This window comes from Dysidea avara, chromosome 5, assembly GCF_963678975.1.
Source record: "Dysidea avara chromosome 5, odDysAvar1.4, whole genome shotgun sequence".
In the NCBI taxonomy this organism is placed as follows: domain Eukaryota; kingdom Metazoa; phylum Porifera; class Demospongiae; order Dictyoceratida; family Dysideidae; genus Dysidea; species Dysidea avara.
The window spans coordinates 26,277,957-26,292,594 of record NC_089276.1 but is presented as its reverse complement, the minus strand read 5'-3'; positions in this window follow the sequence as shown (position 1 = coordinate 26,292,594).

The window sequence follows — 14,638 nt, the reverse complement described above, 5'->3', positions numbered from 1 at the left end:
TCTTCAAATTTCTCTTCTTTCATTTCACATTTAGTAAGGAAGAGGTCATCAGCTATAACAAGGTAGTGTCCTGACTTGCCACGACTGTAAGGATTGTGTTTGTAGATACCATCACAGGAGGCTCCAGGGTGATCAACATCTAATCCATATCTTGTGTCACTGACCAGCTACTGCCAACAGGATGTGCATACATATTATAGGTCTATAGTATGTTCACGTTGAGCTGAATCCTCAAAAACATTTAACAACTCATGGATGCAATTACACACGATCTTGAAATTTGGCTCATTTGTAGTACTGCTTGACCTGCTAAAAAGCTTTCAAAATCTTTTAGTTCAAATGTTTGACATAACATTTATGGCCAATCAAAATTTTCACAATACATTTCCTATGGGGAAGCCATATAAGTACAGTGTCCATTACAGCCTTTTCCCCGAACTTGTAATGGAGCCAAACCATACATGTCTGTTGTTGACACGTTTGCTGTTACCAGTAATCATCTGGTTGGCTGAAATGTTAACTCTGTTGAGAAAAAAATTCACTTTTAATTTTTAGCTGTTTTTTAGGATTCAGCTCAACATGAACATACTATAGCAGTGCTGACAAGTTTGGCTGTTATGTATAACTGTATTCATTGACCATAAAATGTATTATAACATGCTAAGACAGATTTAATTATATAGCTGTCTGGTTAGAAATTAATTTAGTTGTGGCTGTTATGGTACTACTTAACCTTTTACGGTAATAGCACACATTTCTTGGAACAGGTGCATAATGGATCAGGCTGTAGTGCTAAGCAAAAAAAAAAAAATCATTACATTCTAGGATAGAATTGTTTTACACAAAAATATAAACAATCCTTGTTTGTCACAACTGTGTAGCGTGTAGCAAAACATGGACTAAGGAAATAAAAAAATTAACATCCACCTGTCAACTTATTGAAGTTAAATAGGGACTACATTATAAACTCATGCTTATAGACCACGTAATTGCATTAGACAAATGTCTTGAAAGTAAAAAGTTTTCACACATCAAATCTGAAGGTGATATTGTATCTATGTATTACCAACTGGCTGACTAGGGTGCACATCAAACTGTGTAGAGTTTAGTTTGGGGTTGTAGTGGTTGTGCCAGCTGAAACACTACCTGAAGCCATATGAGCCAATTTGAAACTATTTGGCTCTGAAAATGGAATTAAGAAAGACATGAATCATACCACTAGCTGATTGCAAACTTTAATATTCTGACAGGTTGAGTAGGATACGGAATTAAACAACTTCAGTCTTGGTCATTGCCACATTGCACCACAGTAATTCTCTACTCAGGAAGTTAACTTGTTTTTTTTTATTGTTTTTTTATTAAAGCTTTACAGCACAAGTGCTGAAGGTCTGTAGGGCACCTGGTCCTACAGCCTGCTCAAAGATATTAGCTACTTAAGGTGTGTTTGAAAAGTTGCAGAAATGAGAAAAAATCCATGACTGGACCTAGGTGGCCTCGAACCTGCAGCCACCCAATTTACGCTAGAACAGGAGTCTACCAGGCGGTCAGGATGTTTTCTCCTTGATATTTTCATGTAATTATATCCATAGGAATTCTAGAGAGTGACTCATTATCTCTAAGTACCCCAAGTAGAACCAAATGGACACTAGTTAATTTATTAAAGCACAAGTGCTGAAGGTCTGTAGGACACTTGGTCCTACAGCCTGCTCAAAGACATTAGATACTAAGACATTAGCTACTTAAGGTGTGTTTGAAAAGTTGCAGAAAGGAGAAAAAATCCATGACTGGACCTAGGTAGCCTTGAACCCGATTGGTTATGGTTGTTACGCTACACAACCACAACTATGTATACTGTTACACATCTTGTACTGTTCTTGGAATGGGTACTTACATATAAGTGCTTAGCAAACAACAGGACATTGAAATCATTACAGTATTAGAATCAAAATCCAAAGAACAGAATCAATTGCAAGGTTCATTCGATTAGAGGTATTATGCAACATAGTGGTAAAGCAAGCAATTTAGATCAGTGAGTGACAAGTAAATTTATCATGGTGAAAACTTATGAACTTATGAATTAAGTGTGGATGATCCACTTTAGCCTACATATACTGTAGTTAAATTTGAGGCTACATTCTGACTAAAATATATGATCAAGATCTGTAGCAATTCATATTAAACACAACTTCCTATACAGGCTTCACTAAGTCAGCTGTGAACAATAACAATGTCTAATTTGATTTTATCCCTGACTGGTACACATCTATGTGACTACCTGTCTGGTGTTGTCTGTACTATAGTATGTTCACGTTGAGCTGAACCCTCAAAAACATTTAATAACTCATGGATGCAATTACACACGATCTTGAAATTTGGCTCATTTGTAGTACTGCTTGACCCGCTAAAAATATTTCAAAATCTTGTTGTTCAAATGTTAGACATAATATTTACAGTCAATCAAAATTTTCACAATACATTTCCTATGGGGAAGCCATATAAGTACAGTGTCCAATACAGCCCTTTCCCGAACTTGTAATGGAGCCAAACCGTACGTGTCTGTTGTTGACACCTTTGCTGTTACCAATAATCATCTAGTTGGCTGAAATGTTAACTCTGTTGAGAAAAAATCCACTTTTAATTTTTAGGCGTTTTTCAGGATTCAGCTCAACGTGAACATACTATAATATAATAATTAAATAGTATCAGTTACATTTTCTCAGATAGACAACAGCAATAAGTTACCCTAGCTATTAGTCTGCTACCATGGCTACACCAGTTTTTGGGTCTTACAGAGCAGTGGAGTGCTTACTAGATTTACTCCCATTACGTAGATGGTATAAATAATCATAAAATGGTAAGAATGTTTATTCCGTAATTCCGCTATTCCATATTCCAGGTTTTAATGGATCCCATTACGTAGCAGTCGTGCATGCATATTATACCAAGAGTACATAATGATAACAATAGATGAGAGATGTACTCTTGATGATAATTACTAAAAGATAAGTCATAAGACCATATCTAAAATCTATTACATTTCTATAGCTATCAGTAATTGTGTTGATATTCCAACTTGCCACAGTTACCATGATTAGTTACAGACTGAACGTCTGCAATTAAAGTCAAGTAAGTTGACAATAGTGTGTTATGCGTATACTTATTATTGTGACACATTTTGATGCCACATAGTTAACAATGTAGGGTAACACTTGGCCAGGCAACCAGCTATAATGTCTAGTTATCACAAAAACTGCTTCTTATTCTAACATGCAGCAAACAGATATTAAAAAAACTTAACCATCATTATGCAGTCAGTCAGTTTTTAGTCTGACTGTGTGAGCTCCAATATCATGTTTATGTACACAACTTCCGGGAGTGCAGGGACTCACAGAAAGATGTGACGCAAGTATTGCTTCAAAATAAAGGAATGGTGCCAGATCCTACGTTTAGAGGACTCGATGTACTCCAAGTGTTTGTTTGTGCCCCCTCAGTAGTTTTGAACCACATGAGAACCACTTGTAGTACATATGTTCTGCCAACCACCACACAGTAACCTCAGCAGACAGAAGTCATATACACAACTTGCTGATCTGCAATTCATGCAAATGAATATATACATTAACCAGATCACAGACATGTGTGGTACAGTTTCCATAGACTAGCTTGCAACCTACAGGTTTTGGTCAAATAAGGAGATTCGTTATTTTCAAAGTGACATGTGGCTAATTTGCTAGCATCACAAGTACAGAGCCAAATGCAAAGCTTTCACACAATAGATGCAAATGATAGTGCAAATCTGAGTATAACCATTCAGCAAATGCTTAACACAGTTCAGAATGTTTCAAAAGTTGGCACACTGTATGACAACTACTGTAGTTATGCATTTCTGTGTGTACTGGGTGGTTTTACAAAGGCAGTCTTTGCTATGCATGATTCTAGCATTATCAGATAGTTCATGCATCATATGGTAAGCATAAAGTTATAACTACCCTGACACAACCCTTCATTACTTATGATAATCACAGAAAAGAATAATAATAAACAAACAGTACAATCATACAACTACATATTTTAAACTGTTCCAGTGTTCTTTCTTATATTATAAACAGCTTAACTTGGTCAACCACCACAGCTTCATCACTATACTCCTGATCATAACAAATCCTAACTTCTATATCTCCATACTGCAGTAAAACGAACTCTCGTTGGAACCATGGCAGGTCAACATCAGTGCAGCAGTTGTTCTTGCTATCAAAGCAGCCAGCACCATCCCACAATGGATCGGCAGTGTAGTGGACGTCAAACTCATAGGCTCCAATGTTTCCTGATTCACAATAATAATGTTCACCTACAAATGCAGGAGGGGATGGTCCAGGGACTGCAGCACAAGGACAGTTCGATGTTGGGTGATTACCATCATCACTACATCCAACCACATAGGTCCACAAGTGTTTACGAGGTGAACCCATTGTGATGGATACTCCATCTACATACATATCATTAATACTCCTAGTGTCTTTACGTGAGTCAAAACTATCGGTAGTTCCTTTTTGGTATCCTCTTACAAAGCCACGAACCTTATGGTAGCTAGTGTTGACAGGGAATACTGCAGAATAGCATCCACGGCTGTCACTTGGAGCTCGGCAAAATTTAATACCATTGACTGTATTATTAACCCATCCTTCAGGACAGTGATCTCCTTTACTGACATCAATGTCTGCAATGGTAATCCATTGGCTCCTATAGTCATCTTTTTCTTCATCTTTCTCTTCTTCCTTCATTTCACATTTGGTAAGGAAGAGGTCATCAGCTTTAACAAGGTAGTGTCCTGACTTGCCACGACTGTAAGGATTGTGTTTGTAGATATCATCACAGGAGGCTCCAGGGTGATCAACATCTAATCCATATCTTGTGTCATAGACATCAAATTGACCAGCTACTACCAACAGGATCACTGCTAGCACACTATACTGGATAATCCACTTCATCCTGTAGTCTGTTTTGTGATAATGTGACAAGAGTAGTGCAGACTTTTTATAGGCCTAGCAGTAGTTATGCAGGAAATTGTAACTCTGCTGACATAACCAGATCACACAGATGTTTTGGCTATATACATTGACCACAATTCCTGAACTGTTGGCAGATTTGCTGAGATGGCATGATATCACCTAATAAATTATTGTTGTGGTGAAGCAAGAAAGTGAATTTACTTGTGGCAGTATAGAGTTTTCTATTAGACTAACTGACCAAGGACTCAAACTACATACAGTACTACATAAAGTTCATAGCTTGTAGTTACGCCATCATTATTGTGTCCCATCACCACCCACATCAATTGATAGGTAGCCACACCAAATTTAAGTATTTGATTATAGATCACGTGAAAGTACTATTTCATGATAAAAGGTAAATGCAATAGCTATGCATATCAACATAGCAAAAAGGGTGGAAGTCCCTTCACTCTTGTTCAACAGGGTGTATGGGTGTACAGTCCCCTCCAAGATTGGGATACTCTAATAGAGCAGTCAGATACTGAAATAACAATATAATCAATAATCACCTCCTACCTGCATCAGTTTTTGCTCCATTCGGTGACAGGAAACAAGTAATATAATCCTTAAATACTAAAAAGTAACTTATTTGTCAGCCATACTCCTAGACCATGTCCACTATGCATAAACTACTGCCATGAATAATTAGTGTTGTGTTCAATGTGGCATACAGCACAATCATATCAGCAACACGATAGTTATGGAAGCAACAAGTCACCTTGCTCGTACATACATACGTTATGCATTTTCATCTTTCCTACCTAGTATATAGCTAGACAGACTATATAGCTAGACAGTAAATTGGAGTGCTAATTCATTTCCCTGTTTCACATTAAATATATTTCCTGTGAAGGGACTACTTAGTAAGAGGAAGTGGTGAACTAGCCTAGCAGATTACAATATACTTGAGTACAAGTAGAGGAAAGCCAACAACAAACTGACACAGCAAAAAAAAAAGAATTTTCCTTTTATGTGCTATATACCCTATCACAGGTGAAGTACATATAGTCATCCTTTTTCTGTTATACATTTGTGCACTGTGCACATATGTAGTGAAGTTGCAAACATTTATGTGCTACTGGAGCAAATGTGTTGAAATACCATTTCCATCACATGTGATCATGATGTGCTGTATAGTCACAAATCTACACATTTCTACAAACACATATGTTGCAAATTTGACCTATTTTACACATGTGCTAAATATGCCATTGGGTCTGTAAATCCAAGTTTTTTGCAGTGCGATTTATTTAGTGTATTTAGACCTGTGACCATGTTAAGTAATTTGGGAAGTAGCTACAATGTAATTTGACAACCAAATCATGATGTATTATGTGTTCTGTCAATTTAATTTGAACAATGACAATTTCCTATACAGGCTCCACTATGTCCACATGTAGTCAGCTGTGACCAATAACAATGTCTAACTTGATCACTATATCCCCCACTGGTACAAGTGTTGTCTAATTTAATAGTATCAGTTACAGCAACAAACTGCTAGTTTTGACAGCCAGCCTGTATTTTGTTTGTGAAAAAAACCTTTTCTTGGTTATTTAGTATATAGGCTGGATGGCAAAACATAATCCCCTCATACTTGAACCCTTATACATGTAGCTAAAGGGACTTTTTAATCAGTAGAAGGAAATGGCTGGTAAATTAACAGCCACAATACTATACATGGAAATTTTAGATGGTACTTTTCTAAAGTTCATTTCAAGAAGCTACATGTAACTGGGCAGTGTCACAGATATTATTGTAAAGTGTCTTCATGCCTAGTATTATTGTAGGATACTCAGGCTCTCTAACACATACTGCATGAAACATGTACACCACCATGAGCCCATAAGTGTGCAGGTCTGGAAAATTAATATTATACATATCATGCCAGGTAACTTCATCACTATTAAAGTATGTTGTAAAATTACAGATTACTTACTATGTAAGTGTTTGTGGTTAAGCCATTTTATCTACAGTTAATGTCATACAGTGGAAACTGTTAATCAGCACATTTGAAAATATCTGCACAATCTGGACACTTCGGTACAGTCCCAAAGTAGTAAATGACAATCAGGATACTCCCAGGGGTCTTAATACACAAATTTCACAGGAAAAGGAAAGAGAAATTCCCCAACAGATTAGAGTGTGATGTATGGTTTACAACAGAGCAACAGAACAATGGCAGATTTGGCAAAATCAAAGGAAATTTGCTGAACTTAATTTACCAAGTAGTTTTATTTTGTTCAATATTGGCTGCATGGTAAATTTGCCAAACCTTTATCTGTCAACCTGCTTTATTTGCATGCTGATTTGACAAACTTAAGTCATGCCAAACTTTTGTTGTTTATGTATTTGGCCATAGTGACAAAGCAGTTGGGAACAGCTCCTATTATCATGTATGAGAAATGAGCAGGAGTCCATTAGTGCCACAAGGTGCTTATTATTGCTTGGCCATCTATGCCTTTGTAGTCTACCTTTGGTCAGCAGTCAGACTTGTTGTAAAGGTCAAACTGTGTGCTGAACATGTCACTTTCTGTTTTTGTGGGATATGTTACTACAGTGTCATGACTGCATCACATTTTGGTGAAGTGGTTGTGAGAATCATGCCTGATCAGCTGACCCTCCTACTGGCCATGAGGTGTTATCTGAATTGAGCAACAGGCATGACGTAGTCAATGAATCTAGTTGTGTTATGCCAGAGTAGACATAATTGGTCAGCACATTTACCATTTTCTACTGCTGTAGGCCTATAAAATGCTGTACTATTTTTGTCACATTATCACAAAACAGACTACAGGATGAAGTGGATTATTCAGTATAGTGTGCTAGCAGTGATCCTGTTGGTAGTAGCTGGTCAATTTGATGTCTATGACACAAGATATGGATTAGATGTTGATCACCCTGGAGCCTCCTGTGATGATATCTACAAACACAATCCTTACAGTCATGGCAAGTCAGGACACTACCTTGTTAAAGCTGATGACCTCTTCCTTACCAAATGTGAGATGAAGAAAGAAGAGAAAGATGAAGAAAAAGATGACTATAGGAGCCAATGGATTACCATTGCAGAAATTGATGTCAACAAAGGAGATGACTGTCCTGAAGGTTGGGTTAATGATACAATGAATGGTGTTGAATTTTGCCGAGCCCCAACTAATGATCATGGATGCTTTTCTGCAGTATTCCCTGTCAACACTAGCTACCATAAGGTTCGTGGTTTTGTAAGAGGATACCAAAAGGGATCTCCTGATAGTTTTGATTTGCGTAATGGTGTCTGGAGTATCAATGAAGCATACGTAGATGGAGTATCCATCACAATGGGATCACCTCGTAAACACTTGTGGACCTATGTGGCTGGAATAAGTGATGATTTCAACTACCGTACATCTACCTGTCCTTGTGCTGCAGTCCCTGGACCATCCCCTCCTGCATTTGTAGGTGAAAATTATTATTGTGAATCAGGAAACATCGGAGCCTTTGAGTTTAACACCCACTATACTGATGATCCACTGTGGGACGGTGCTGGCTGCTATGATAGCAAGAACAACTGCTGCACTAACGCTGATCTGCCATGGTTCCAACGAGAGTTTGTTTTACTGCAATATGGAGATATTGAAGTTAGAATTTGCTATGATCAACCATATAGAGATGAAGCCATAGTGGTTGATCAAGTTAAGCTGTTTGTAAAATAGGACTCAACCATCTGGTGTAGGACAGTTTATAAATTAGGTATTTGTACAGTACACATGTATTATGTATTTTCAGTAATGTGTTTTAAAAACTAGCTAGGTAACTCAAGAAATGCTTGTTGACATACGGCTTTTTGCATTATTTCAATTTTGTTATTGCTCAAAAAAGCTTGATTGAGTACATGTCAGCTAGACTCGTGATGGCTGACTTTTTTGGATTTCAGCAGCGTAACCAACATGCACTGCTCACTGATAAAACACTGAAGACAAGTTTCCAGCATCATCCCACTCTACAAAATTGTGCATAATCCCACTGATATATCTCCTGTTGCCTATCACTTCTAACACCAAAAGCCACAATCAAAGATTTTGTCATACCTATGGTAACACGAAACTATTTTTGCTAACCCCTACCAAAAGGTAACCCCACATTGCAATACAATAATTAATATTTATATTGTACGTTACACACGTGCATTAATCCTCAAATGGAGACTGCATTTTTTGGAAAATAATATAGAAAATCCTTTAACTTTTAGTATCCTTTGAACTTGATACATTGATAGGAATAGTGATATGTACTGTGTTACTATGACATACTTGTCAATAGCTGTTATTTAATATTATAACTCAGTCTGAGTCAAGTGAAGAAGGAAGGTTGATGGCTTGTCATATTCTACTCTTCATTGTTGTAATTGCTGCCAGTGAGGTGACATCACTTCACCATTCTGATCAACAGCTACCTGCCAGTGGTGATGATATCACTGACCTCCAACGAGTCACTACCCTACAATACTGCCTGGTTGATAATTGTACCATCATGAAGATTGAGACTGGAGAAAGACTGGCTATTGTCTACATTACCGATAGTTTACTTGTGGTTACCGCTAAAGATGGCCATACTTCTGTGGTGATTGCTAAGCAAGAAAAGGAGTTGCTATGCACTACGTTCAGTCCCATGCACACTGATGGTAAAGCAGCTAATTTTTTTGGCCAAATAGCGCTCACTACAATAGTAACGATGGTAAGTGGATACAATGGTGGTGTTCACGTGTTGTTCAAAGAGCTGCGAGGCACATTTGGAATATTATTGATGCTGTACAGTTTCTCGGTCAGCTCAATGACTATCATGATCACTGCTAAGCTGATAATGCATTACAAGGTAGCTGTCAACTCACAGTTTGTGTGTCAAACCACTATCAACACCTTCATGATCACAAGCATGGCTATAGATAGTTTTGCCACCTGTGTCCTTATCTAGCTTGCCTATATCATGTATTGCAATCATCATTCCACACAGATTTCCAATAGAAGATCTAATTATCTCTTCAAGAGGTATATTGCTTATGTAGTTGGCTCAATAGGAATCTTCATTGGTGCAATAGTGGCTTATGATTTGATAAGCAGTTCTGGCAGGTTCACTCTACAGCCAGATGGGCACTGCATATTCTTCAGTCAGAGCGCTTACAAATCATATTTGATCATGGAAGTCAACAATACCATCAATAAATTTGTCCAACTTGTAGCATTTGGTATTTATCTTTATTATTTTTGTAAACTCAAAGAAAGCATTTCTGGGCAATATTCTCACAAGCTTTCGAATGTGGCCATTGGCATGGGAGCTACCATCGGTCTGTCTGAAACCATCTGGCTGGCCAGTTATATTTACAATGACTACTACGAGGCTATAAGTGCAATGGGAGGTTTATTCTTATTCATCCAGCAATGTGTGATCACCATGTCCTTCATGTGCACAGATAAGATGTCTCAACTTTGCAAAGAGTTCTTTTCAAGGAACCAAGGAGACTAACTGTGAATTGAGATTTTGACTGCATAATTACATACAGGTTTAGTTGTAGAATGTAGTACAGGAAAGTAAATGTGCTGTATTATTATTAGCTTAATAGAGTATAATATCTCTGGAAGCAGGGAGTCTGTGCCCCCAGACACTGTAGCCTTGTTATGTCTACTTAGTTGTTTGGGAATCGTTTTCCAAAAGCACCAATAAAAATAATTTGCACCCATCTTGCAATAAGAATTTGCTGTTCATCTTAAGAAGCACAAGGTAACGTGGTGTGGATATTGCTAAACATTTCTTCTATCACTTACTTCTCGTCGCATATTAGAAATATGCAACTAACAGTAATAAATTTCAGTAGCTCTGGTATCAAGACACACGGTAGTGTGTCGTGCGGCCCAAGAAGCCGGCGCGCCACACTGTGAGTATATTTACAGGAAGAAAGTAAACGAGATTTTCACACCTTTGTAGCTCCGTGGTTCCTTATCCGATTGAAACTAAAATTGCTACAGAAGTGCCGGCTAGGTAGGGGAGTCCACATTCCAAATTTGAAGAAAATCGCTCCAGCCATTTCCGAGATACGAGCGGCCAAAGTTTGGGTTTTTTTCTTCTTCTTTTCGCACACTTTGCAAAATCCGCCTTAAAACACGAATGCGTGCTCCAATCGGGCTGAAATTTGGCACACTTAAAGGGCTCATTAAGGCGAATCTCAGTACCAAGTTTGGTAGGAATCCGATGAACAGTCACGGAGTTATTACCGATTATTTGCATAAAATAAGGTCGAAGGTCTGTCACGCCCACAGGGTAAACCGCTTGAAGGAATGAGCTGAAAATTGCTATGTAGATGGAGTAACTATCGTAGGAGTGTCTTTTTGTGGTTTGAAAGGAATCCAGGTAAAGGCCATCGAGATATGACACAAAACCCAACCTATGTCACAATTACGCGATCGATTTTTATGAATCTATTAGTTTTCACGCCTACCAGGCAAACCGCTTAGAGCAGTTAGCTGAAAATCAGTGTGTAGCTGGAATAATTATCATAAAAAGTCCTTGCAGTAGTACAGAAGAATCGGATTACAAACCACTGAGTTATGATTCCAAAGCCAACTACGTGTAGCATATGCGAAATCGAGATACTCTAATAGAACAGTCACCCTAATAAAGCATTCAGCTACGTTTATAACTTACTCCATTATAGAATTATATGACATCGTAAGTTATTCTGTAGGGAGTTCAGCTACAAACAGTTAATCTTATAAACAATTCAGCTACAAGCAAGTCACCCTGTAGAGAGTTCAGCTACAAATATGTTGCTGTAGAGATTCAGAACATTATAAGTCAGACTGAAGAGAATTCAACTATAAATAAGTCACCTTGTAGAGAGTTCAGCTACAACAAGTCACTCTGTAGAGAATTCAGCTACAAACAAATCACCCTGTAGAGAGATCAGCTAGAAGAAGTCACCTTGTAAAGAGTTCAGTTACAAAGAAACCACCATGTAGAGAATTCAGCTATGAACAGATCATCCTGTAGTCAGCTAGAAGAAGTCACCTTGTAAAGAGTTCAGCTACAAACCACCATGTAGAGAATTCAGCTATGAACAGATCATCCTGTAGAGAGTTCAGCTATATAGAAACAAGTCATCCTGTAGAGAGATCAACTAGAAGAAGTTACCTTGTAGAGAGTTCAGCTACAAAGAAACCATCATGTAGAGAGTTCAGCTGCAAACAAATCAAACTGTACAGAGTTCAGCTACAAACAAATCACCCTGTAGAGAGATCAGCTAGAAACAAGTCACCCTGTAGAGAAATTAACTAGAAGAAGTTACCTTGTAGAGAGTTCAGCTACAAACAAACCATCATGTAGAGAGTTCAGCTGCAAACAAATCACCCTGCTACGAAAGGATCACCCTGTAGAGAGTTCAGCTAGAAACAAGTCACCCTGTATAGAGAGATCAGCTAGAAGAAGCTATACCTTGTAGAGAGTTCAGCTACAAAGAAACCACCATGTAGAGAGTTCAGCTGCAAACAAATCGAATCGTAGAGAGTTTAGCTACAAACAAATCACCCTGTAGAGAGTTCAGCTATAAACAAGTTATCCTGTAGAGAGATCAGCTAGAAGAAGTTACCTTGTAGAGTGTTCAGCTACAAACAAACCATCATGTAGAAAGTTCAGCTGCAAACGAATCACCCTGCAGAGAGTTCAGCTACGAAAAGATCGCCCTATAGAGAGTTCAGCTAGAAGAAGTCACCTTGTAGAGAATTCAGCTGCAAAGAAACCACCATGTAGATAGTTCAGCTGTAAACAAATCATCCTGTAGAGAGTTCAGCTATGAACAGATCACCCGGTAGAGAAACAAGTCACCCTGCAGAGAGATCAGCTAGAAAGAAGTTATGCTGTAGAGAGACCAGCTAGAACAAGTCACTTTGTATGTAGAAAGTTCAGCTACAAAAAATCACCCTGTAGAGAGGTCAGCTAGAAAAAGTCACCTTGTAGAGAGTTCAGCTACAAAGAAACTACCGTGTAGAGAGTTCAGGTGCAAACAAATTACTTGTAGAGAGTTCGGCCAGAAACAGGTCACCCTGTAGAGATCAGATAGAAACAAATTACCTTGTAGAGAGATTAGCTACAAAGAAACCATCCTGTAGAGAGTTCAATTACAAACATATAACCCTATGGAGAGTTCAGCTAGAAACAATTCACCCTGTAGAGAGATCAGTTAGAAGAAGTTACCTTGTAGAGAGTTCAGCTACAAAGAAACCATCAGGTAGAGAGTTCAGTTGCAAACAGATCACCCTGTAGAAAGTTCAGCTATGAACAGATTACCCTGTATAGAGGTCAGCTAGAAGGATCACCTTGTAGAGAGTTCAGCTGCAAACAAATCACCCTGCAGATAGTTCGGCTAGAAACAACTCACCCTGTAGAGAGATCAGCTACAAACAGATCACCCTGTAGAAAGTTCAGCTACAAACAATTCACTCTGTAGAGAGATTAGCTAGAAGAAGTCACCTTGTAGGGAGATCAGCTACAAAGAAACCATCCTGTAGAGAATTCAGCTATGAACAGATCATCCTGTAGAAAGTTCAGCTAGAAACAAGTCATCCTGTAGAGAGATCAGCTACAAATATGTTGCTGTAGAGATTTATAACATTATAAGTCACACTGAAGAGAATTCAACTATAACACCTTGTAGAGAGTTCAGCTACAACAAGTCACTCTGTAGAGAATTCAGCTACAAACAAATCACCCTGTAGAGAGATCAGCTAGACGAAATCACCTTGTAAAGTGTTCAGCTACAAAGAAACCACCATGTAGAGAATTCAGCTATGAACAGATCATCCTGTAGAGAGTTCAGCTAGAAACAAGTCACCTTGTAGAGAGATCAGCTAGAAGAAGTCACCTTGTAAAGAGTTCAGCTACAAAGAAACCACCATGTAGAGAATTCAGCTATGAACAGATCATCCTGTAGAGAGTTCAGCTAGAAACAAGTCATCCTGTAGAGAGATCAGCTACAAACAGATCACTCTGTAGAAAGTTCAGCTACAAACAATTCACTCTGTAGAGAGATTAGCTAGAAGAAGTCACCTTGTAGAGAGATCAGCTATAAAGAAACCATCCTGTAGAGAGTTCAGTTGAAAACAAATTGCCCTATAGAGAGATCAGCTAGAAGAAGTTACCTTGTAGAGAATTCAGCTACAAAGAAACTATCATGTAGAGAGTTCAGCTGTAAAAAAAATCATCCTGTAGAAAGTTCAGCTACAAACAATTACCCTGCAGAGAGATCAGCTAGAAACAAGTCATCCTGTAGAGAGACCAGCTAGAAGAAGTCCCTTTGTATGTAGAGAGTTCAGCTACTAAAAACCACCCTGCAAATAGTTCAGCTACAAACAAGTCACCCTGTAGAGAGATCAGCTAGAAGAAGTTACCTGGTAGAGAGTTCAGCTACGAAGAAACCATCATGTAGAGAGTTTAGCTGCAAACAATTCACCCTGTAGAGAGTTCAGCTATGAACAGACCACCCTGTAGAGAGATCAGGTAGAAGAAGTCAACCTGTAGAGATATCAGCTAAATACAAGTTACTCTATAGGGATCAGCTACAAACA